Consider the following 25,651-nt stretch of genomic DNA (forward strand, 5'->3'; position numbering starts at 1 on the left):
CCCAGATCTCTCTTTACTTCCAGTAAATTTCTTCCTCCTGTTTATTGAATCATTGTGCACATTTTATTTTCTATGGGTATTTTCACTGTTTTTAAGTAGCTCTACAAAATATCACACTTTTAACCAGCAGGTTGGTTTTGAATAATTTCTATCATTCATGTTGTTGCTTTTATTTTATTTCATTAGACACTGATATCCCACCCAGCATATATCCTTTATTGCCTGTTACAATATTGGAGATGTTTTTTTTAATATATTTTTTTCCCACTGTTGAATTTGGAGTAAATGTTTTTGATGCCTAAGTATATGTAAACATAGAGATTTAAAAATGCTTCCATAATCCTACAAGATTACAACAGCCTAATCTTTATGTATATAGCTCTGTTGCTAAGAAATTGAGTGGAAGTTAGAAGATCTGGTTGCAGATTTATGTTCTGTCACAGATTCCCTGCATGTCCTTTAGGGACAATACATAGCTAAAGGTCAACTTAATCAGAAAAAAATGGAATGAAGTGATTAAGGCATATTGAGATGTCTTAAGATATATTGATTTTTTGTGTTTCTGGCTTCAGTTTGATCCAGAAGTAAATGCAAACTCTTCCATCTGAGTTCAGGGCTGGAAATAGTGAGACACAAACCCCACATCTCCACCATGTGACTGCAGGCTATGAATACCTGGCATATCTTTACCACATCATTTGAAAAAGCCTGTTAAGCTCTTCATGGCACATATTTGACCATCTCTTTCTTTCTCTTTTGTTTTTTTTTTTTCCCCTTTCTTTGTGATTGGAGGAGATTGCTGTGTTGATAAGGGCATAAAGTATTTGCAAAGTGCTGGTCGAATAAATTGGCAAGAGAATAAGCCTTTTCTTGATGTAGCATAGGGATATTTTCTGTGACATCCTCAATTTTGCACTTATAATGAAGGAAAAAAAAAAAAAAAAAACAACCAGCAAAAAAACCCCTGAGGAAATAGGCTTTTCCATGCAATGCTGATGGCTGGGTCAGGGAAAGACCATATCCTGTTTCAAAGTACTTATCATAACAAGCAGTCCCATCCAAACCTTCCAGATTGTTCTGCTTTGAGTCATAGACACAGCAGATCAGCTTTAATCTCCATTTCCCTCTAGAGCTTGGTTGATACTGGAACGGTTGGTGACCCAGAACAGTAGCACAAACTGTCTCCATGTTAAGTAAAAGCTGCAGGCTGCATGAGCACAGTAACCTTACATAAGCACCTGGGATTTCAGGGTGAAAAAACTGATCAATGAATCAAATCAACAGGGAAGGCAAGAAATATCAGTGCCTATTACATCAGTAGCTTCCTAAAGAGACTAAGCTTTTTCTAATAAAAACTGAGATTTGCCTTGTTCCCAAGAAAAATCAAGGAGTCAGGTACCTCTCTGCAAAACCAAGGACTGTGTCCTTCACTGAGACACTGAGGTGACATGTTGGAAGTGTTAGAAGGAAGGAACAAACAGCTCTTTGTTTCTGTATCCTCCTTATAGACGTTCTCATAAATAAATATATAAATGAAAACTCTCCAGAATTAGTATAGACTAAGAAAGCTCTGTGGAGGTTGCTAGGCAGCCGAGGCCAAAGGAATAGGAAGCAGGCAGGTCTTTGAAAAACAGAATCAGTGACTTATGGGTTATCTGAAGTCATGATTTACTCAATTGTCTTTTGTCATAAATAAGAGACAGTAGAATTTATTTTTCTTTAGTAAATGAACAATGTTTTTAAAATATTTGAAAAAAAAGCCTGTTTTATATCTCATTGCTATCCATGTTTTGAAGCTATGAAATTTTAAGCATGATTATTATTTCTAATCTTTACTTATTTATTGACTGCTACAGAAATTTGATGAAGTATATAAACGCTATAAATAGAAAATTATTTATCAAATTAATTTTTTTCTAAAATTTTTTCCAATTTAAATGTTTACTATGGTATGCTTGTAAGACTCTAGAAGAAGGAAGTTTCCAAGGCTGGAAGGAATGCCTTGCCTTCAAGAGGTGTCCATAGACACGTTTCACTGTTGCTAATGACAGGAAAACGCCTAATTTCTACCCCCATTCCTTGTATGGTATATGATGAAGCTACTCATTACAGAACTACAGAAGTAACCACCCCCTTCCTAATACTTCTAAGTGCGCAAAAATACAGGTGAGGCAAGGTTGTCATCTGCAAGATTAGGTGATCACATTATTGACTAATTGCTGCCTTTGAAATCTGTGTTTATATTAGTGCTTTAAAAGTCTTCTTGAAATTAACTGTGCCTTCAGCAGTTCTGTCATATCTACATACATTGAGGGCTTTGAGGGCACACTGTAATCCTACAGTTCCCCTCCTTTCTCAGGTTGTGTAATGACAGCTCTAGATCATATTTTAGTCTACCAGAGTTATTCTCTCTCAATGTCTTCAATATATGTCTTGAGAAGATTTAATTGTTGCAACATAGTTTCTCAATATCTGTTTCTTCCGCAGGGTGGATGCTGTGGGGGGGTCCAGGCAGCTCTGTGGAACAGTCTCCAATGGGCTAGTAGGATGAGAAGGTCCAGGGGTAGTTTGGGAAACAAGGAGAAACATCACCTCCCAAGACGGTAAACCTACTGAAAAGGTAATGGTAATTCTTGTTAGGGTATTGTTATGCAAGTCAGCTTTTCAGGCCCCATGGATATGCTGGAATGCATGGCAGAAAACTGGTAGGGAAGGGGAGCACAAACCTTTGTTGTTGTCTGTCTGTTCAAACAGAGTCTCATGAATATCTTTCCAGAGCTTCTTAAACTGTGCTGAGTTTCAATTCCCATCCTTGTGTGAGAAAGAATTTGGATGCCGTATCTTACAGGGGTTTTCTTGTTTTCCTGTGGATCTGTTAGAGAATACAAATCACAAGCTTACAGTAACTTTCTAAGACATTCCTTATAGGAATTAAAACCCTGAAAATGCCAGCTTATAAGCCATATAACAATTTAGAAGAGTAAAATGTTGTTTCACATGGAGAGCTAATAGTTGGATTTTTAAAAGTATGAAATCTTGTTTTATGGGGTTCTTTCAATCTCACCTTCCAGGCTTAGCTACTGTGTTTGTGGAGACTCTCTTCTTACCCTGAAGCCTTAACTATGGATGTTTTTCTTCCTAGCATTTCAGAAGTCCAAGGGAATGTGCAAAATAAAATCTGCCATCCCTCAGAGTAACTGTAATGCTTCTTCCTTCATGTTAAAAGGTAGAGTTGAGCCATGAAGCATCAAATCGTTATGTTTCTCTGCTGTCCCAAAAGCCCAGCTATATGGTGTATTTTTGAGCTCAGTTAACTTATATGTCCATGCTATACACACACATTTCTTGGTCCGCAGCTAAAATTAAGTTTGCTGAACAAACAGGCTTTGTTCACTCATCCTAAACCAATCATTTTCCATGGTACATTTTGAAATATCTGACAGGCCGACTTGCTTCTTTCTTTATTAATGTGCCTTAATGTATGCAGAGTGCAAGAAAAATAACAATGGAAAATCAAACTGGTATAAAATATAAAGGGATTTTTGATGCAAAAGCTTTCTTAAGGATCTATTCCTATACCTCATGAGACACTGAAAAAACATAGAACATTTAATGGGGAAACATTTTTTCTTTGCTCAGTATAGATGTTTTGGCTGGTTGAGTAGTAGGTTAGACTTTCAAATGTGTCTGGGAAATACCTTTCTTTTTGTTGCTGCTGAGCTCCCTCCAGCTCCCTGACATTAATTCATTAAAACCATTCAGAGAATCCACTGCTGCAATTCACAAATTTCTTCTATGCTTCACCAGGCTCCCCCAGGCTTGACAGCTACCAGGGGACAGACCAATCTGCATTCTTGTGACATTACTGAAGGTTACATCTTTGTGTAACCTGTAGCTGTGGTGGAGAGTCCTCCAGCCCTCCCCTCTGAAAAGAACAGAAAATACTTTTTTACTTAGGAGAAGTTATAAATAGATTTGTGAGAGAAGAAAGGTTTGATATAGCAAAGAGAGGCCATACCTCCTGCATTTATATGTGTGGTGATAGTTTTCAGCTTATGGTCTGCTTTTCAGCAATTTTCCACTCAAACGTGTTGCTAATCAATTCAACCTAGCTGCTCCAGACCTAATTTGGTTTTCTATTATCTAGTAGAAATGAGTTTGTGAGGCTTTTTTTAGTGAGAGCCCAGGAGTCTTCACAAAAAAATTGCACCAATTTGTCTTAGGTACTTTACTGTAAACAAAAGACAGGAATAGCTTGCTTATGGTTGGAACCGGTCTGAGATCCAGAGGATTCAGCATCAGTCCCTCACTGTGTTTCAGATGTCTTCTTGGCTGTATTCCTCTACCTGCAATGTGGACAGACTCTCATGGAACTTCTGTAATGTTCCTTTGTTGATGCTTTAGTGATAATATTTTCTTGAAGGGGGAAAAGCATCTTTGCCCTGCATTTAACAGGTGTCATTGAAAGAACTTTATACGAGGTTTGAAGGGGGAAAGGGATAAAACTAGGGTAATTAAAGAAAAGCCTGGGGTAGCATGCCAATATTTGTGGGATGGTGTGCTAGCAGACCCTTCAGTCTGCTCAACAATGTGCTGAGTACACCGTAGCTCATTTGAAATGCCTTTATACTAATATGCACAGCATGAACAGTGTAGTGGGGTTGACCCTGGCCAGATGCCAGCCACCCAGCAAAGTGGCTCTGTGAATCCCCTCCACAACTGGATAGAGAGAGGAAATATAAAGAACATTTCATTGGTTGAGATAAGGACTGGGAGAGATCACTCCCCAAATACCATCAAAACAGGCAAAACAGGTTCACACTGGGGATATTAACTTAACTCATTCACTAACAAAATCAGAGCAGGATAATGAGAGGTAAAATAAATCTTAAAAACGCCCTCCCCCCATCCCTCCCTCGTTCCCAGCTCTACTTCCCCCCATCCAGCAGTGCAGGGAATGGGAGTTATGATCAGTTTATCCTGGGTCGTTTCTGCCACTGCTCAGAGAGAGGAGTCCTTCCCCTGCTCCAGTGCGGGGTCCCTCCCAAGGGAGACAGTTCTCTATGAACTTCTCCATTGTGAGTCCATCCCACAGGCAACAGTTGTCCACAAAAGTCTGCAGCTTCAGTCACAAGAGCAAGTGCAGGATTCTCCACCGGGGATGGGTGAATATGGTTGTACGTTCAAATCAGAGGAAGAGAGTCTGGAAAGCAGCCCTGCAGAATGAGATCTGGGGAACTGGGTCCCTGGCAAATTGAATATGCAGTGCCCTGGTAACCAGAAGGGCCAACTGTGTCCTGGAGTGCATGAGGCACAGCGTGGCTGGTTGGTCCCGCTCTACACTGCAGCCCCACCTCCAGTACTGAGTGCAGTTTTGGGGCCCTCAAAAGAAGTACGCCCACCTATTATATTGTGTCCCCAGGAGGGCAGCGAACGTGGTGAAAGGTCTTGAGGGCAAGACTTGTGAGGAGCATCTAAGGTCACTTGGTTTGCTCAGCTTGGAGAAGAGAAGTCTGGGGGTGATCCCATCACAGTCTACAACTTCCTCAAGGAAGTAAAGGGGAAGGTGCTGATCTGCTTTCTCTAGTGACCAGCAACAGGACACATGGAAATGGAATAAAGCTGCACCAGGGGAACTTCAGACTGGAGGTTCCTCACTCAGTGGGTGGTTGGTCACTGGCACAGGCTTCCCCAGAGAAATGGTCATGGCCCTAAGCCCAAGAGAGTTCAAGGAGCATCTGGATGATGCTGTTAGTCATATGATTTAGTTTTAGGTCATCCTGTGAAAAACAGGGAGTTGGACTTGATCCTTCCAACTTGAGACATTCTGTGGCTCTAAGAATCCAACCTCAATGCCACAGAGAATCATTTGGGTTTCAGGCTTTACACTGGGAAAAGAAGTTACAACTCCTCAAGACAGATATGGAAAAAACCTGAAATTAGAGGGGATGACATTGTGATATCTTCATCTGCAACATATTAAGTGAAGTTTGAACTTCTCCACTCTTAACATTTCCTGAGAAATAGCAAGCCTAATGGATTGATGTTTCAGTCTCTGATTCCCTGCTTAAATTGTGTTTCATGTGAACTATTCTTGAAATGCCATTTTGACTGAAGGTAGGGGAAGATAAGAGTGCTGTTTTAATATAACTTGAAATCTTGATGGTAAAAGGTAATTTATATTTTCAGTAAGAGGCTTTCATCTTCATTGGACTCTAGCGATATTGATCTGATATCAGAACTAAGTATATATCCTTGAATTCTGACCAGATTCTGCTTCTGGTGTGAATGACAAATGTTTCACATTGTCCTAGCAAATAGAGCTTTTTTCTGTGTGTTTCTTTGGCTGGTCAGTTTACAAGTGGCTGCATTTTGCTGGTCTGTTTGATCAATATTTTCTTTTGGTACATTTTAAGATGAATGGTTCTGATTTTTTAATCGCTGTGTCCCTTTAAGGGTATTTATAGTAAAGTCATAGTAGTCAATGCAGGATTTGGTTTTGTTTCCTGTTTTGTAACAGCTGAGAAACCAGTTGTGTTCCATGATTTATGGAAAAGCCCAAGCCGTTCAAATTAACTGAAGTGTATACAGCTTCAGAATTAATTAAACATAATGAAAATCTCCATTCAAAAAATGAGGCATGTCCCAGAGTTTGAAACAGAACAGAAGAAATGAGACATTCAAATCAAAACAGAAGTTCTTTTCACGTAACAACAATTCCCATAACCATGTTTAGAACAAAGCTTGTCTTTTGAATGTCTGTGTGGGCAAAACTAGCTCTACACAGCTGGAGATTAATAAGACTATAGTCACAAAGTGTGAGCATGCAAAACTGGCAGTGCCCCTTGCTAGCAGGCAAGACGGCACCAAGAGGTCTCGAGGGTTTTGTCTTAGAAGAAAGAACCCTTAGAAAAAACCAAAGTCAATAACCCTTAAGACTCAAATAGAGGCAGGACAACTCAGCAGCAATTCCTTCAGTATTTCTCAAAAACATTAAAGACTGTGACATGACAAGGAGAGACCACTGGATCTCTGAAATTATCTGAGAAATCAAATATGAAAGCGGTGGGTTACCAGACAGCCTTCACCTGCATTACTGAATGCCATTTAAATTACTCTCTCCACAGCTGATAACACTGTATAAAATACATTTCTTATGTTTCATATTATTTTTGTTTAAAGAAATGAAATCCTTCTTTCATTAAAAAGTGGTTGAAAAGCTGATGCCCTTAGTGTGTCAAAATGGAAATGATTCAGTCTTTCAATTTACTTCTTTCTCTTTCTTACCTCTGTAGGGTTGGGCTTTGTTCATCTGCCATTTTTTTTCTATTATTTTTTCTCTGTTGTTGTTTAATTTCTTTCCAATTATGCTCCTCTTAGTTTGATAAATTATGATTTCCCATTTCATTTCTCAAGTTCTGTTGTGATAGGTGGCAGAAAACTGGTCACCTGATACTGAAGGAGAACAGTTTGTGGTATTTACTCTTTGTAAGACTGGATGTTCAGGCACCTTCCTCTGACTGTTCTGGTTCCTGTACTGTTCCAGAATTATGTCCTGCAATTTTTAACACTTTAGTGCAAATTTTGCTTTGACTACAGTAGCATAAAACTGGGTGTGGAAGAGTTGATCTGAATACCAAATAGAAAAAAAAAAAAAAATTCCTTATTCCCTTGACATATTGGGGATTTGGAAAACATTAGTTGTTGGTTTTGCAACATAAAACTGACAGATAACAAAAAAATCAGCTCCAAACTAGTTTAAACTTTTTCTTGCAAAAGAGAACATATGAAAGCAGGGTGAAGGGGAAGGAAAGAATTTTCTCTCAAATGCATCCAGTAGATCACTTTTTATTGAGGTCACATTTGTATCTGCTGTAGAAGGTGAGATCTCTGTGAGTAATTGTTAACATACCAGAAATCAAATGCAAAGCATCTTTAGTTTATATCCAGTGTCTGTTGTAATATTTATCATGAAGTTATTGAAATCTGAAAGATTGAAGAACTGACAAGTGAACAGTCTGAATTAGGCAATATGATTATTAACAAAGCAAAGTGAATACACCTTACATATGCAAGGTGTCTGACTGCAGCCAGAACTCCCCAGGGCATTTAAATCCATATCAAAGTAGCTGCAGATGGAAGTTATTCTTGTGGAACCTCATACAGTGAGGGGAAGGGACAGAAATCATGTCTATATGGCCTTTGAGCCAGAGCACATTGAAAGGAATATGCATGAGGGATGTGAATGAATTGTAAGCATTGATTAGAATAGCATTTTATGGTGGGTTTTGGGGTTTATTTTTATCTCACAAATCTCTGTTTCCTTACATTACTTAAAGTCTTAATCTCAAATTTTGCTGGGTATAACTTTTTTCTATGTAGGCCTGCCTTGTGTTGGGGAGCAAGATGCATCCCAGTGAGACGGTAGGGCTGTCTGCATTGCTAGAGATAAAAGGTCAGAAGAATATGTATGTGGAAAAGGAACTGCACCTCGAGACACAAGTGCTGAGAGTGTGTCCTACTGCTCTGTTAAGCATCGTTATGGAAACTGTGATGCCAAGTATCAGCCTTTGGGAAGGAATTCCCTCTGGCAGAACAGTTCTCTGTTCCTCCTGCTTAGAAGCAGATGGCAAAGAGGAAGCCCACATCACCAGGCAGACCTGGATATTCTGTGCCTCTATAGTCTGAAGATTGCTTTAATCCACTAAGTCATTGTTCGTTTCAGTCATGCAGATATTTGAACTGACTTAAAAAAACCCTAAAATTATTTTGAGGGTAATCCTGCACAGACGTGCTCAACTTCTCTGAACATTGCATTCAAAAATGTGATTCTATAGCAAAAGTTCATGTTTAGAAGCAGTAGAAGTGAAAAAGAGCAGGTAATTTGTTTATCTTTGCAACTTCTGTTTGATCATTTTTCCAGTTTTATAAAGAAGACACAGGTGCAGCATTAAGAAAATTGGGAGGTAGAACCTCTTCCCTACTGTCTTTGACCTGGAATCCTGGGCCATTTTCCCCACAGGAAGCTCCATTTAGTCTATTTGGGTTTATTATTGCATGTCGTTATAGCTCTTTGAAGATCTGAGATACTACAATTGAAAATTACCTTAACATGTCTAAACAGAGAAAAGCTTTGTCATGGGCATTACAGAGAAGCAAGGATGGTCCTATCTCCAGTCCCATACACTGCCTTAAAAATAAAGTAGCACTTTTTACAGCAAGGGATTAATAGCTAAACTAGAAAATACTGTTCAATTGCATAAGTATCCCTATTTAGTTTTGCTAGGAATACTAAAGTTTTGGCACCACACAGTTCACTATGTTTTGAGTTGTAAGCAAGAGATCTTCCTATTTCTCCAGTCCTCATCTCTTCTAAGTATATATTAAGTATATATTTGAAGTATGTATTAAGCATTGCAACTAGCTGCTGAGTTCCACAGTAATGATTAATGTTGGCAAATATCCACTAGAGACAGATGTGGGAGCCACCATAATCTATTCCTCTATTGCGGCTAAAAGTCGAATTTAAAATTAGCAGTATGAAGAACAAGGGCTCTATAAGTAGAAATTGTCATTTGATACTGAATTGCTGATCATTTAAAAATGTAGTTTCAAAAAAAAAAAAAATTCATGGTCCAAAAAGTGAAAAATGAGGCTCGCACACTGAATTGGATTGATCTGTGTTAGCAATAACAAATTCAAACTGCATATAAACATTGTGCACCCTGGATGGTTGCAGAGTGAAATAAATGGTTATTCACTTGCTTACATCAAAATTCTTATTAACCTGATTAGCAGCAAAAGAGTAGAAAATATATACTGGGTTTATGTTTTTGTGCAAAGTAATGACACCATTGCTGTGCCTCTGCTGTGTCAGAGTCAGGTGATCAGAGAGTGTAGCTAATGAATCTCTTGGACAGTAGGTCAAGATCAAATGATGGCTTCATCCTTTCTTAACTCCATGTTTGGGAAGTTCGGCTTCCTTGCTATTTTCTTCTGTAACATTCCCAGGCTTTTTTCCTTCTAATGGTTCTGTTCAGTCAAAATGCCACCAGAAATGTGTTTCTAATGACCTTTCCACTGTCCCAGTATAACAGGCTGATGAGATTCAAACAACAGCTGAAGGCTAATAAGAAAATGTGAATAAACCAGATGTACAGCCATTCACAATAGGCATATTTTTTATCTTTTTATTTTCTATTTTTACTTGATTAAAAAACACAATACGAATAAGGTTTTAGAAGGTGAAAAGAGAAATCAGATTTTCATGGGATTTAATCTGATGTGTGAGAAATGTAAACCTAATCTTCTATTTCTTGAACTTATTGGCATGCATCTTCTGTTCCACTTTGCTAAATGTGTTCTTCAGCTTCCTTCATTTATAGATATGGAATATTAGACATTACTTGTCTTGCTTGCCAAAGTTTCATATTTTCCTGAGTGAAGCGTGAACAGAGAATTTTCTATAGTAGAGTCTAATGCAGAATTTGGTGAGAATTTCAGAGTTAAAGCTGTAAGCTATGATGTCTACAGAATGGAATATCAAGGAGACTTTGTTCCATCAAACTTAGAACTGACTTCCTGAAAAAAAGTATTCTAGGTTCTCACAGGATATCACGTTATTCATCCCTCTATTTTCAAACTATCAATATAATCAAGGAACATGTTAAAACTAATTTAGGGATCACTCAGATGAGATTTTTTTATTAATATAATGAAGGATATAGCCTCCATTTATAGTCTCAGAAGCAGATTTCAGTGTGTTTTCTAGGAATTTGTTACTTTTGATCTCTGAAGTCACCACAGAACAAACAAGGGAATAGGAAAAAGTGAATATTTTCAGAAAACAATTAACTTCAGTAAATATAGCCTTAACTGAAACCTCTTAATTCTGACGGAAAGACACTCTCTGACTTTCAAGAGGAATGTCGGAGCTTTGCCTTTATAATATGTTTCCTGTCCATTCAGGCATGTGCAGATACATATACACTTGAATTTTTGTTTATTTTTTTTTTTTCATGCTAGCTTGGACTGAAAATTCTTGAGTGTTGATTAAATTGTATGCATGGATTTTGAGGATTTCCACATTCCTACAGATAAAGCATAAACTTCAAAAGTGTTGTAAACAAGTGAAGTGAAATATAGGAAGGACTCATTTATAATGCAGAAGAGATGGGGTTTTGCTAGAATAGTTAAGTTATATTTGGAAAAAAAATTATTAAATTACGTCAGTTCAGAGGGAAGTTTCAGAGCTGTTGACGTATGGTGCTTAGAACCACACCTGCCATACTGTCTCTTCAAAGACATCACAGTTATTATCTCCAGTGCCCTGCAGATGAAAAGGACAAATCCAGTCTCATTGTTATACATTATGTTCTTCACTTGAAAAGGCTCTGTATTCCCTAGTCATGCCTATGAATTTAGTGCAGGTAAGGAATTGAACTGGATATGTAGACAACTATGCTGATCCTTACACTTCTCTCTATATATCTTTATTAATTATTTTGAGCATTAAAATGAAACTAAATTTATGAGGTCTGTAAAACTTATTAATGGTAAGTTAAATTGGAATTTCTTAGCTTTATTATTTTATTCAAATTTTAATCATTTTTTATGATTTTTGCTGTGTTACTGCTATGAAAATTGCAATAAAAGTATGCATGCACAATCCATTAACACCTCCACTTTTAACTTTCTTCATTTTCTGAGACTGAACCAGAAATTTGCCATTCACCTTCTTTTATTCCCCTCTTCAAAAGGAAGGTAGTACATATGTAAGGATTGCTATGGTAGAAAATCCTTTATATTTCTAGTAAAATGTGGGAGGGATAGAATGGTTATACTGTATGCATCAATATAAATATTGTTATACTATTCTCAAGTGCGTGGTCATGTTTTAGTCATTCCTTCCCTTACATTCACCATCCATTCAGACTTTGCCCTATTCTTTGCAGAGGATGACTTGAAAACTGCAGACAAAGACATTTTGGGATATTTTTTGAATTCTTATCCTTGCAACTCTTTTTTTTTTTTTTAGTTAAAGCACGTTTCTTGTGTTTTAGATTTAATACAATTTTTCCTGCTATTATTAGGAATTTAAAACTCTTCCAGTGCATATTTAGAACTCTCTGTATAAACAGCTGGCAATCTGTACACGGAGGGGAAGCAGACTATTGGGCTGAGCTCAGAAGTGCATTTGGAAAAGGAGGGTTCTTCCCTAGACCTGATTTTTTCCTCTGGCAGTAGGTAGTACAAAAAAGAAGGGATGTCAAGGACTAAATATTCCAGATGCCCTGACTTGTGCTGCTATTTGCATATTTACACTCTGTCAGTTTCTCTCCAAAACAAAGAGGTAAGCATTTATAATATGACATTTGGTTTAACTTGGTATTGTTTATATAAGCTAAAAGGAAAATTGATTAACTTTTTACAATTTTTTTCCTTCTGCAACTCTGATGAGGTGTTTTCGGTCTCCTTTGATGTACTCTTACTCTGCATTTAATCACTGCTTCTCTATTCACTTTGTCTTGTAGTTTTATCCTTGCAATCTTCAAGAGCCTCATCATGTTCAGTTCTTTTAAAGACCTCGTGGAAAACACTGAAAACAATTCTTCTTGGAAACAATTCTGCCATCATGTAATTGATTTTGTCTTCATTAAAATCATGATTTTTTTTATTTCTTATGTTACTGACTCACCCTGTCCTTCTCTACTCCAGATGTGTACAGTGGTTTCCATATACCCTCTGTCATTCTGTCTTCCAGACTGGTGTTCTAGTTATTAATTAGTCCTTGTCCTTGCGTCCTCTAGCTCTATTTCCACTCTATCCTGATAGAGTAGTACATTTTGCTTAAGTTTATTCTGTCCTTGTTGTTTGCCCCTATGACATTTTAAGGGGTTGCATGATGAAATAGAAAGATCTATTTTAAAAGTATTCTGCCTTTACAGGAAGGCTTGTTATTAACTTGAGAGTTATAACCCGTTTTCCCAGAAATCTCTGCAGTGAGTGGAATCGTACCAGCACAATCAAATGCGTGTTCAGGGGATGGAAACATGGCTGGGGACACAGGAGGAAGGACCATCCTGAGAAAGACACAGTTGCCAAGAGAAATGGCTGTGGAACAATGGTCTATTCTCTTGCCATCTCTCCTCAGATCTTTTACTTTAATGATTACATTTAGCTAACTTTCTGAAAGTTAAAGACCTTCTCAGCTCATCTGTTTTGGAGTGATCTCCACTAGTCGGTATTAACAAGTCCCCCCAGGACAGGGTAGTGAAAAACAGCTGTGCTTATTGACTTCTTCATTTTGGAGATGAACTGTTTCCAGCAATTAAAGGTAATTTGAGTTTTCTGGGAAGTGTAAAAATTGGAATAAGTAATAATAGTGTCTCTTACTTCATAGCCCTGCAGGGACTAAGCTGTTGCTCACTGATAGCTCTCTTTTTTAATCTTGCTGTGACCTCCAAGGAATTTATGACTCCCAGTCAGAGAAAACAGTACTAATCTAGTGCCCTACTTGGTCTCAGATGTCACCTTTCTGTGAATAAAATGTGTCATCTGCTCTTCTGCCTCTGTTCCTTTGGAGCACCATCAGGAGAAATGCACCTTGGAGTATCAGTATTACTAGGAGGTTTATGGCAGGAATGTGAAGCCATACATGCACAGAACTTGTTAAGCAGTTCAGGTTAACCAGGCACAAGTAGATAGAAGCCAAGGACGTGAGATCAAATCGGACAGAACCTCAGAGTAAGGAATGACAAGTGATGACATAAAGATGGTGTCTTCTTACCTAGTTTTTGCTCTTAGCTATCTTTACCGTGGGTTTTACTGACAGAGATATATGTTTCATAAAATTGTGCCAAACCTGTGTTACTGTGGGAGGAGGAGCTGGCTCCTGTTCCACTGTAAGGATTGTGGCTTGTCAGGAATTTTATATTTGGGGGGGGATGATGTAAGGTGCTGAAAACTGTTGGGCTTGGTTTCCAATCTAGAGTTTGTGATCATATTACTTACAAAGGATGGGCACTCTCCCCATCAGTGGACAAAAATGACTGCAGTTTCTCTCTCTCTCTCTTTTTTTTTTTTTTTTGTTGGTTAGCTGCTTTGCTTTGCTTTGTTTTCACTCAAATTACACACTGAGGGATATAGGTTTAAAAGCATGCTTAATTTTTTTCTCAGCAACTTTTTGGAGCTGATCCCAATCTGGCTCCATCTCAAATGTTCTTACTGCTATTGCTTATCAAAGTAAATTGTTAGTAAGTTTTAAGCTCTTTCAGGTGCTGCGAGACATCCCTCAATATCAGAGAGTGGGCTTGGTATAGTGAAGTAAAATGAGGTATATTCACTGATTTTTTTTCAAGTTTATAGTAGGGGAAAATTTGATACTTACGTGATATAACTATAATTTGAAATTAGTTTAATCATACAGTATTTACCTTCTCAGTTTTAAAGAATACAAGGGATTTTTCTTCTCTTATGTTTTATTTCCTGGTTTCTTTTCTGTCATTGTGTTCATTCATATGATATGTTCACATAACAAATGAATTTGACAATTTCTGCTACTACAATCCATATGATGTGAAAAGTGTTCCAATATAACTTGGAGGGAACAGGAGAAAACCTCAAGAAAATCAGACAGAAAGATTAAACCTTAGACCAAAGTCAGCTCCTGCAGGGCATTGTACCACTCCAACACATCCCTCATTTTTGAAAAAACTTCATGTGCCTTTCCATTAAATACCTGTTTTTTATGACGCCCAGAGCATTCACAGAAGTTTTGTTGTACCACTTCAAGTAATAAGAATAACTGATACTGTGAGGGTCTATGTACTTTTAGGTTAAGTTTCAAGTTGTGAGGCTTTAGGGTGACCAGTTCTTTCCAAAATTCAGATCTCTAACTTAGTGTGGCAAGCTGTAACTTTTTATGTCTGAAGGCTCAAATATTTGACATATTATAAATGTATGAGAAAAGCTAGCTGCATTTTGAAACTAAGATTGTAGAAAAATATTTTGAAATAATCTTCCCAAATGCATTTCATTCCCTCTGGTTATAGAGCCCCTTTCACTCTGAGCTCAGAAACTACCTGGACATGTACATAACTGAGAAGTTAATCAGTAGTGCTGCTTTGCTTATGACCATCACATGCAAAAATCTGGCTGTTGGGGATCTAGAGCCTCTAAGATGAATGATGAAAAAAATAAGAGGTAGTGTTAAAAATACTGTGATTTACCTTGTTTTTTTCTTTTGGATGACACAAGACAAACTGATACGGAAACTTTGATTTTATATTGGCATCTTAGCGGTAGCTTCCTTTAATGCATGTCTTCAAAATGTGAGATGTTTTGAAGAGAAACTGTGACCAGACTTATCTGGACAGTAAGCAGCAAGTGATCAATGGTGAATATCTAGAACTGAAAAGAATGGGAAAGACAGCAAGTGGAAGAAAGCAAGATGAGCATTTGTAGTGTTTGTTAAAGAGCTCTGTGGTAATCAGGTTTTAGAGATTTGGAATTTTCAAATTTTAGCTGCTTTCTTAAGTGATGTATGCAGTGTGGGAGATGCAATTACATTGCTGCAAGCAAAACTGCAGCAAAAATATATGCTGTAGATAAGTGTTTAAAATGACAGTGGTGCGTGCACAGAAGAAACCTGACAAGTTGTGAAAATTGGAACTGTATCGCTATATCACTTCTTCCATGATATTCTGGGAACTATGTTAAAAGGAAACAGGAATAATCCTAATGAAACATGATCTCTTCTCTTTGCCAAACTACTAGAAACTGAATCTGACTGGCTGCTGCACTGATGACATTTTTTAATCCAATTTAATGGATTCCAGCATTTGTCTGGGCAGCTGTTGTAGCCTCCCATTGATTGAAACCTATATCATCTTTTTATCTGCCTGTTTTACATTACAGTTATCATCTCCATCTCATTTTACCTCTTGTGATCAGGTGGCTATCAAGCAAATGTCTACTATGAAAATAATCCAAATAATACATGTAATTTCCTGTAATGATTCAACAGCACCTCCAGTTCACATTAGGCTGTTGTCTCAGTTGATAACTAAATCACACTTCAGAGATAGAACTTGTTATTTATTTTCCATGTTTTCCAGGCTCAGTATGCTCATTGCTCCTCACCGAGTTTTGATCCTTTATTACACTTACTTTTAAATCTGTGATGGTCAAAACCCTCTTTCATAGATAGAACATATATTTTTTTCTTACTGTCTTATTCATAAAAGAAAGTTGAAGTCTCAATCCATAGTCTTCAAGGGAACTGAGAGGCCCAACCTTTTCTTTTACCACTGTTTTGTACAAGCACTCTTGAGTATGCCACTTAAGCTGCCCATGCCTAAGTTTAATGGTGTTTAAATTGAGTACCATAATACTTAATTCACTGGATTATTGTGATCTAGTTAATTAATCCTTTGAAAAATCCTTTGAAGTTCCCATTTATAAGGTTCTTTATAAATATGCAATAGTCATAGCAATAAATTTATTTTATTTCCTGGGTTTCAACCCAGTATCTTACGGATTTGGGAATGCTACTTTGTATTACTCTTCCCCCACACAGAGCTTCCTTTCATGGGTCATAACTAAGTTCTTTCACATCTCAGATCTACCTCTATGTAATGATTGTTTCTTGTGCATAGATGTATCAAAGAGAATTTTAAAGATTTGTTATTCATATTCCATATGAACCACTGGAGTCTTTCTAAAATAATCCTCTTGAAAAATGTAGACTATTTTCCTTTCAACCTTGTCTGCAGTTTAGAAGCATGCAGTGAAGATGTGCTGTTTGCACGTGAGGGATACTTCCTGCACTGAGAGTCTTAAAGAGGCCTGAACACGTGGAGTGTTATTAATACTGTTTGGTACCGTAAAATATTACCATACAGCACTCCAGGTGGAGTCTCATCAGAGCAGAGCAGAGGGGCAGAATCCCCTTCCTTGCCCTGCTGAGCACAGTGCTCTGGATGCAGCCCAGGATATCTTTGGCTTTCTGGGCTGCGCACGCACATTGCTGGATCTTGTTCAGCTTTTCATCCACCAGTACCCCCAGCCCTTCTCAGCAGGGCTGCTCTCAATCCTTTCATCCCCCAGCATGTATTGACACCAGGGGTTGCCCTTACTCAAGTGCAGGAGCTCCCACTTGGCCTTGTTAAACTTCATGGGATTCACATGGATGCAGTACTGCAGCAAATTGTCCATTTCAATTTCCTTTCTATATTAAAATCTACTCCAGTTTTGTATGAGACAAGAATCTTATCTCACAATGTAGGGACATCTCATAAATAAGTAAAAATGTGGCTGTACTCAGTACTTTTAAGATCAGGACCCAAGAGTGGCATCCTCATCCTGTGTTAGAGCAAAATACTGCATTTTATTTATATCTTATTTAGACTGTTAGCTTGCCTTAATTTCAAATTATTCCATTAGCAAGTTCATGAGAATGAAGAACTAGGACAATTTAACAGCTGAAGTGGCTTTGCAGAAAATTGCCAAGTTATTGGCATCACTGACAATTTGCCTGGCACTGTTATACCTAATGTAAGATGACTAACTTCATTAAGGCTGAAATATTAGCTGTAGGAGGGGCAGACGACTGAGGCTATAGTTCTTTACTCAAGTACTGCTTAATCACTTCTATTTATCAGTCAAGAAAGGATTAAATAATATTTAATTATCTATACAAATATAGTTGACACCAATTTATGTGTGCTTATGAAACTAAAAGAACAGAATAGGCAGAACCTTCCTAATATGCCTGAGAACAATATTAACATTACTTGAGTTTAGGGAATAAAATGGGGAAAATATTAATAGACTGTCAGAGAATAACACTTGTAATACTATAGTAAGAATTATTCTGCATGTCTTTCACATGCCTTTACAAATATTGGAAACACAGCATCTGCAAACTTTAATTATATCCTCACTGCTCCACTGAGAGTTAACATTTTTAACCCTGATGAAATGAAAACTCGTGTAGCAGTATTTTTTTAATAGAACTTCAAACTGTCTCCTAGTCTTGCAAAAAACCCCAGAAAAACCAGAACAGTCTTTTTTTTTTTCTATATTTATATTTAATTTGCAGTAATACCTCAGGCGTTTTAAACATTTACTTATGTAACCATGTAAAACACTGAGATCAGTTTATAGCATGATCAAAATAAGTATGAATTCATGAAGTCTAGAATTTAGGAAGTGTTTTATAACAGATTAGAATAAATTCTAAAATTCAGCTTTTTATCCTTTAGCTAAATAGTCTCAACTAACACATTGCTACTTGCAGGTGTAATTCAGTTTTATAGCAAGAATATAATTGTTTTCGACATGGGGTTCATATGATAGTTCCACACGTAGTTCCATTAGTTGTTGGAGGAATATATGTGATATGAAAGTTTTGAATATTTTTCTCAGTTTTCTGTAAATTAGGAAGCAATCAATCAAAGAATAAACAAGAGATTGATTTTATTGTATCAAGGCTCAGATTTCTGGAAGTGCTTATATAGTAACATCTCTAACGGGTGCTGATGGCTGGGCCTAGGAAAAAGCATCTGTTTTCAAAATTCTGACCCTGGTTAATTCTGTGAAAGCCTGCAGGGATTGAGAGACATTAGAAATACTGTAGCTTGAACCTTGATCTTTTGCATTTCTTTCTTCTAATAGCTCTATATTAAATACAAAAGATTTTTTAAAATGGAAAAATACTGCTAAAGAGATGATATATTAAAAAAATAGAGAACATGAGGAAACACCATGCAATTGGTAGTTTAATTTCTAAGTCTTTCTACTCTGGTTTTATTATTCTCTGTATTTAAATATTAATAGAGTCAGTGCCACTTAAGCAAAATCATTCGTATAATCTCACTAGCCTACATGGCATCAAGGCAGAATGAACTTCAGCTCTCTAAGAGAGCAGGAGATAACAGTGCAGCATGACACAGAAATGATTGAATTTGCCAGCAGTGTTTGTGCAATGCTTGCTAATTTACAAGGGCATTTTCAAATGATTCAGTGGCTGGGATCCCTTGGGGGCAGTTCTCTTAGGCACTGAAACTGAATCAATGTTTAAATGGTTTTACTTTTGGAGTAGCTTAGAAAAATCGTAAGTAAATAGATTTTTTCATAATTAATACAGCAACTGTAAATCATGCAGGCATCATTTGCTCTTCGAAAGGAGAGAAAACTGTTCTCATTTGGCTGGGCATTTTGCACTGTGTTTGTTAAAACTGTGAAAAAATGTAAAATGCAGGTTGCTGAAATAAGATGAGTCCAAGCACTCACTGATCTGGATGAATCAACTCCCCGTTTAGTAAATAATGCATCTGCTGTGGAGGAAAGAAATCGAGCTGTCAGTCAGAGATCTGAATTCTGCCTGTTTTGCCACTGATGTGCCCGTGTCAAGGCATCTCACCTTTCCCTGCTTGAGGTCTGCTTTTGCTAGAAACAGGAGAGGCAATGACCCCTTTCAAAAGAATATCCAAGTAAATAATTTTGAAGTCACAATGTGTTATTTCCATCACTTAAGTGTTCCCTCCAACCTCCAGGAGCTCCTATTGTTATTTTCCTTTGTAACATCCCCAGTATGTTTTAAAATATGACTATTAATGATCTGCTGCAGTGCCCACATTTCCGTAGAAAAGCATGAAGAGGATTGCTGTGCTCCTGTAAATGTACTTTTACTGTATACTTGCAGGCTGCTAGACATTTGCCATGTTAGTGCAATAAATACCTGTGCTCACTTGAAGGCTATAAAATCTAATAAAGACAGAATTTGAGGGCTTGATGTCTCCTTTCATAACAGGAAGGAAGGTGACATTTTGGCGAAGACATAGGGTATGAGCAAGAGACAAATCTCCTGTTCTTGCCTTCTTGATTTCATGTATGTTATTGGAAGTCTAGACAAAGTCAAATAAAAAGTCTTTATTAATTAGACAATGACTTTGGTAGGTTGTTGGCTTCAGTGAAACTGCTCAGACTTCATCTTTGCTAGTTCTCAGCCATGGTCTATATTAACTCTTTTTTTTTTTTAAAAAACCTTTCTCACTCTATAGAAGATAATATTATAAATAGCATATTTATGGAGTACTTGATGATTTAAATGTTTTTTCTCTTAAATAATCTCTGGAAGGAAAGTTATAAAATTCAATTCTAAAAGCCTGTAGGGAGTTAGAAACCCCAAAATGGCAATCCTTTGTAATCAAAATGAGGTAAATGTATTTTTCTCTTTGGCTTCTTTCTAATGAACTCCTCAGATTTTAAACATTGCAGAAGGGGTTCCTGGAACAAGTTGCCGAGTGCCTAAAGAAGCACACTAGAGAATTCAGAAAAATGGAGATGTTTCCTCTGTCCAGTATGTAGCAAAACGTTAGAAAGTTAAGCCATTGCTCTTGCTAAAGAAGTAGCTCAGGGTTCAGGATATGAAGACTCTTAATTGACTCTTTATGGTGGTGCTATTGCCTATTTTACATGCCCTTCCAATTCCTTGAATTTTCCTTGACTGCCCTAATTGTGAAGTAAAGAAAAATTCTCACAGGGTCCTTTGGCTGAATCTGCATCAGGCGCCTCAGCTTCTGCCAGTTTAAGTGCTTTAAAACTTTACAGGTTTACCCAAGGAAGCTCCTTCCCCAAATCTGTGCCCTTGACACCATCCAATAATGAAATTTCTAGTTGTACTAAACTTCTGAAACAGCAGGCAACTTCTGTCTCTGAACTAATGCTTCTTTTTGTTAGGCTATTATCTAGAGAAAAGCTGCAACTTTTGTTTTTTTTGAAAGTTTTTTTGTATATACTTCTTAAGATACAGTTTTTGGATTTGGGTGGTTGGTTTGGGGTTTTTTGGTTGCTTTTTTTTTTTTTTTTTTTTTTTTTTTTTTTGCATTTAGACAATACCAGTCAGTTCATCCCCTTGTACAAATAACTCAAAAGTAAAACTAAAGAACTGAAAGGGCTGCTGGGAATTGAGTAGCACTGATGATTAATGGCCTGCTGCCTCTGAAAAGTGCAAGTCAGATATGAAATTTCTTTGATAACAAAACTGAAATTTCATATTTGAATTCATATAGGAATTCAAACATATTACTATTTGTGCATGCTTCCTTCCTGACATACACACTAACTTTCCATCAAAATTTTTGTTGATTGCTAAAATGCTTTCAGTTAAAAGGGTTGTGTTGTAATTTCTGTTGCTGTGACAGCCTTTGGAGCTTATGAAATGACACTGGATTTGACAGGAACCTCAGATACCGGGGCTAGATATACCCACAATGGTTAAGATTCAAATTAGAGTATGTCAGTCATGTTTGGGGAGATAGTAGTAAACATATTGAACTAATCTCAGAAGAAAGATGGTTCAAAACCAGCTGATGCTTCCCAGGAACAATTATGATGTTTGAGAATATAATTATGGGTAGTGCTCCTGAAGACTGATTTGGCTGCAAAGTCTGTGTAAAAATATAAGCTTTTAATTTTTCTTTTTTCTTCTAGTCTTACCTCCTATTCTCTTCACACTGAAGTGAATTTCATTAGATCTTTACTTTAGAACCTACTTTTATTTATTTCAGGTTTATAAAACCATATTTTCTGTTTCTGGTTTTGGCTTTAGAGGCACAGTGTGAGAATCATTATACTTGGACTTATGGAAATACTTCCATATGAATTATAACTGGAGATCTCTACCCAGGCAAATGGCTGCAAATGTCCTCTTTGGCAGAAGATATTTCTCTCTGTTGGAGATTATTGCTATGTATCTTTCACAGTAGTGAGAAGTTTGGAAATAGTCAAACAATTAGGGGATATGTGGCAGCAGTGTGTGATCATAATTAGTGGCTAATTTCTTCCATTTTTAAGATGCCACTCTATAAAATAATGGGGAAACTGTGCTGGCTCCAGGGCAATTTATACTGCAGCAGTGTACAACTGGTCACTAACTAGGAGTGACACCAGGCAGAGCCATGCCTTAGAGTTTTTGTCCACATCATTAAACAGCTGGAGTTTTGCCCACAAGTTAAAGCAGAAAACATGCTGGAGAGCTTGGGTCATGGATGTGCTCCTGATTTTTTAAATGGGATTAAACAAATCATCCTGCCTCTGTCCTCACTTTTAAGGTCAATTTTGGGGTAAAATTCTTTCATCATTAGCACCATGATTTGGACTTCCAGATGTTACTGCAATATATGCAATGCCTATGATGAAAAATATCATAGTTAACCATTGCATAAGAAACATTGAGTGTAAAGTATACATTAGCCTTGATTGAAGAGACTAGTCTTCAGTCAGTAAGACCTATGTATTATTGTTCAGATAGATCTAAGAATATATTTTATCTGTCTCCAACCATGTTATCAACCTAGACTGTTAAATCTTTCCTCAATGGATACAGTTGCTGTTTTTTCTTATAATTGGAAAAATTGTGGAGAATAGTTTTCCCTGATCTTCTTTTCTTGTTAGATGAGTCATTACCAGAGTTATAGAAATTAGTCATGTATTTGTTTATATTTTCAGAATAGAGATAGGCCTTAATGAAAAAGAAAATTTTACTGGCTTTAGAGTTAAGGGAGAGCACAAGGTAGTTTGTGTAAATCTTGTTGCAGCTCATTACTTTTAAACAATAGAAACAAGGGGGATTTATGGAACACTAGAGATATACCAGATCTATATGTCTGGCTTTGACTATGGAACCATGAAGGCGGCCATTCATTTGAATCATTCAGCCCAGGTTTTACACTAGCCTCAAATGTGCTGAGTCAAGACTGTAGGAGCTGAGCAAGCTTGGCGAGAGCAGTCATGTGAAGCAGAGCTTATTGCTAAGACTCAGGCACTTCCAAATTACAGTCTTACATACCCAGAGCAACTTAAGATACACAGCCAAGTCTCTGCTAGACTCCTTGGAAAATCATAGCTTTAATGTAATTAAGCAGCATAGTGAGCTCCATTCGCCTTGATGGTGCGAGTCTCACGCACCTGGCTGACAGTTTCACTGTGTTGCTGCATTATGTCTCTACTTTGATTAGGCCCAGATACATTTAATTAGCAGGTTGTTTGATCAATTAGATAATGAACCCTAAAGTCACCTTCTTGCTTAGATGTGCTTTGAACAACAATTTTAATCTTAGTGACAGATCCTGGAGAAAGGAAAGAGGAGAAACCAATGTAATTAAGATGTGAGCAAACACAAATGCCTATATGACTCTGGAGCACGAAACTAAAAATACTTTGAACTCTAAAACGTAGAAGACATTGAGTTCAATGAATGTAAACTCCAGGGTTTTCAATTGACTTATCATTTGATTATATCTATGATGAATAAGAGAAAGATATTTGAAAGTGTCTTTGCTCCCACTTCATTGATTTTTCTAACGCCAGAGTTAGGCTAATACTGAGTCAAAATTTTATGTAGTTTCGTGCTTATGTAGCACTGTCATAAAATCCTTCTGATTTTGTAATAAATAGTAGTAGGTAAAAAAACAAAAATGAGAAAAAAATACAACCCAACCGAAACCAAAAAACCCATGACCATTTACTAGAAAACCCTTACTAGCAAAATTCTGACACAGTGGGATGGAAAGAGATGGAAGTTCCCCTTCAGACAATCAGAAATTGCGTCAACTTTGTTGAATTTGTGGAATTTGGAATAAGAATGGATCAAGGTTCCTCTTGGCTTGTGAGATTATGAGAAGGCCACATTACGCCATGTAATGAAAATAAACGCTAGGGGGAAAAAAAGTGAGTTTTTCAGGAATTGGCTTCTCTCCCTATCTTTAGGTTTTGCTTTGCTTCTGTATTTTTGCTTTGCAACTTCAGCTTCTCCATCTGGAAGATGTTCTACTATATTGAATCTTGGGGTATAAGTAGAGAATTAGTATTTAATGCAAAAGAAGTTGCAGTGGCAATTAATATGTCAATTCTTTAATAGCTATAGTGACTATATCAAGGATTCAAGCATGGATCAAATTCCAATGCCGGCACCAAAATTTTGGCCAAATACATAAACAAGGAACAAAGAACATTTTTTTTTTTTTTCCATCTGTTCAAAGTTATTTAAGAGGTAGAAACAATCTAGAAGGTGTGGGAATGACAAACAAGAATTTGTATGTGTGCATACAAATGTGTGCACATGTTGGAATAGATTTGTTTATAGCATTCTTGTGTCAAATATTTCTGTTTGTTGTGTTTTCTTGTCATGAATGTTAACTTTGAAGCACTCTTAGTAGGGAAAGGTATTCACTCTTTTCTATTCATCTAATTTTACCATGTAGCATTGGCAGTATGTAAGCTGTTCAAAACCAGAAAAATGAAGTGTTTCTGTCTGCATTATTGGTGAATAGTGAGGAATCCTGTTATTACTTAGGTATTTTGCTTGTAGTGTGGTAGAGCATGGTGTATTGTCTGGTAGAGTTCCAGTGGAAATACTTGATAGAATTTTTCTTTCAGACTCCTAGACAATCTGTATAGTTGTTTAGTATTTTGCTCTTTTATTGGAAAACACCTCCACTGACTCAACAAATTTATACACTGCTTGAATTAAGAGAGATTTCTTGAAGTTTGCGGTTCTCATTTTTTCAAATATTGGACTTAAAGGAAATTATAAATGTAACTAACTGGTACCATTAGCATTAAAACATCCCACTCCAATGCAGATATCAATCCAATAAGAACAAGATTAACTATGTTCTCTTGACTCCACTGCCATCAATGTATGATTGAGGCTTCAAGAGGTTTTTTCTTGAACGTTGCTCACACTTTGTGGGATGTGTCCTCCATTTTCTTTTTTGTGCTTTAGTCACACACTTGTTTTCGTATTTAAGTCCCAAATTCTTGCAGAAAAGCAAAATGGCAAATCCCCATGTCAAAAAAGTCTGGTTTGTGTTGGTTCTTTCCATTTTTCTTCTCCTATCAATCTGCTACCCCCTTTTTCATTCCAGTAGGACAATTAGTCCTTTGGAAATTCTGGTCAATGTATTTCTTATAATGTATGATATTGTTAATATTCCTGGTCTCCAGCTACCTAACAGGAACAAAAGAATGATCTTTCCAAGTCAGACCAAAGGTCCATGTACCTCAGTATATTTTTCCTGTAGTAGCACACAGCAGATATATAGGAAAGTTTATAGGAAAACATAAGATTATTATTATTATTAATGTATTTCTTTTCAACTTAAAACTTTGTTGGGATGCTATTTCTGTGATACTCTTGATAGTTTGTCATTCTGCTAGCTTGTGTCCTCAGTTTTTGATGCAAGGTCATCCAGGTAACTCCTTTTATCATGATGAGTGCCCCAACATAAGGGTGGTGATACTGGCTCAGGTATTCTTCCTTCTATAAGGAATTATATGAACACACCCGAGTCTTAGAGCGTGTCAACTGTTTATGCATCCTCCCTGGCTAGGTATTTGTCAGTCTCTGACTCTTTTCAGTTCAGATTCATTTCTGAGCCTGAAGTAGATTTATATTTAATAAATCATATTGGTTTACTCTTCCAAATACTTGTCTAGCATCCATTTGTATAACTACATGCTTTCTGAAAAAGTATTCATTTTTGTGTCTTGATGCATACACTTTTTATTTTCTAATGCTTATACAGAGAGATGAAGCAAAACCTTGACACAGTGCTCCAAGTGAGGCCTCACCAGGGCAGAG

The 25,651-nt window shown here is 37.0% G+C and overlaps 1 protein-coding gene across 13 annotated transcripts in view; it reads left to right on the forward strand.

Annotated features, from left to right (window-relative positions):
• Positions 1-25,651, forward strand: part of LRRC4C (leucine rich repeat containing 4C) — a 506,992-nt gene that overhangs the window by 440,258 nt on the left and 41,083 nt on the right. For 9 of the 13 annotated variants that reach the window (XM_032111687.1, XM_032111689.1, XM_032111688.1 and 6 more), the window contains one exon: positions 2,488-2,620. The exons of 3 other annotated variants lie outside the window; for them this stretch is intronic. The gene's annotated coding sequence lies outside the window, so the exon portion shown is untranslated. Of the gene's footprint in view, positions 1-1,979; positions 2,167-2,487; positions 2,621-25,651 lie in introns of those variants that run through there. One more of the 13 variants, XM_032111686.1, reaches the window with a different exon arrangement.

The sequence above is a fragment of the Corvus moneduloides genome, chromosome 6 (genome assembly GCF_009650955.1).
Source record: "Corvus moneduloides isolate bCorMon1 chromosome 6, bCorMon1.pri, whole genome shotgun sequence".
Taxonomy (NCBI): Eukaryota; Metazoa; Chordata; class Aves; order Passeriformes; family Corvidae; genus Corvus; species Corvus moneduloides.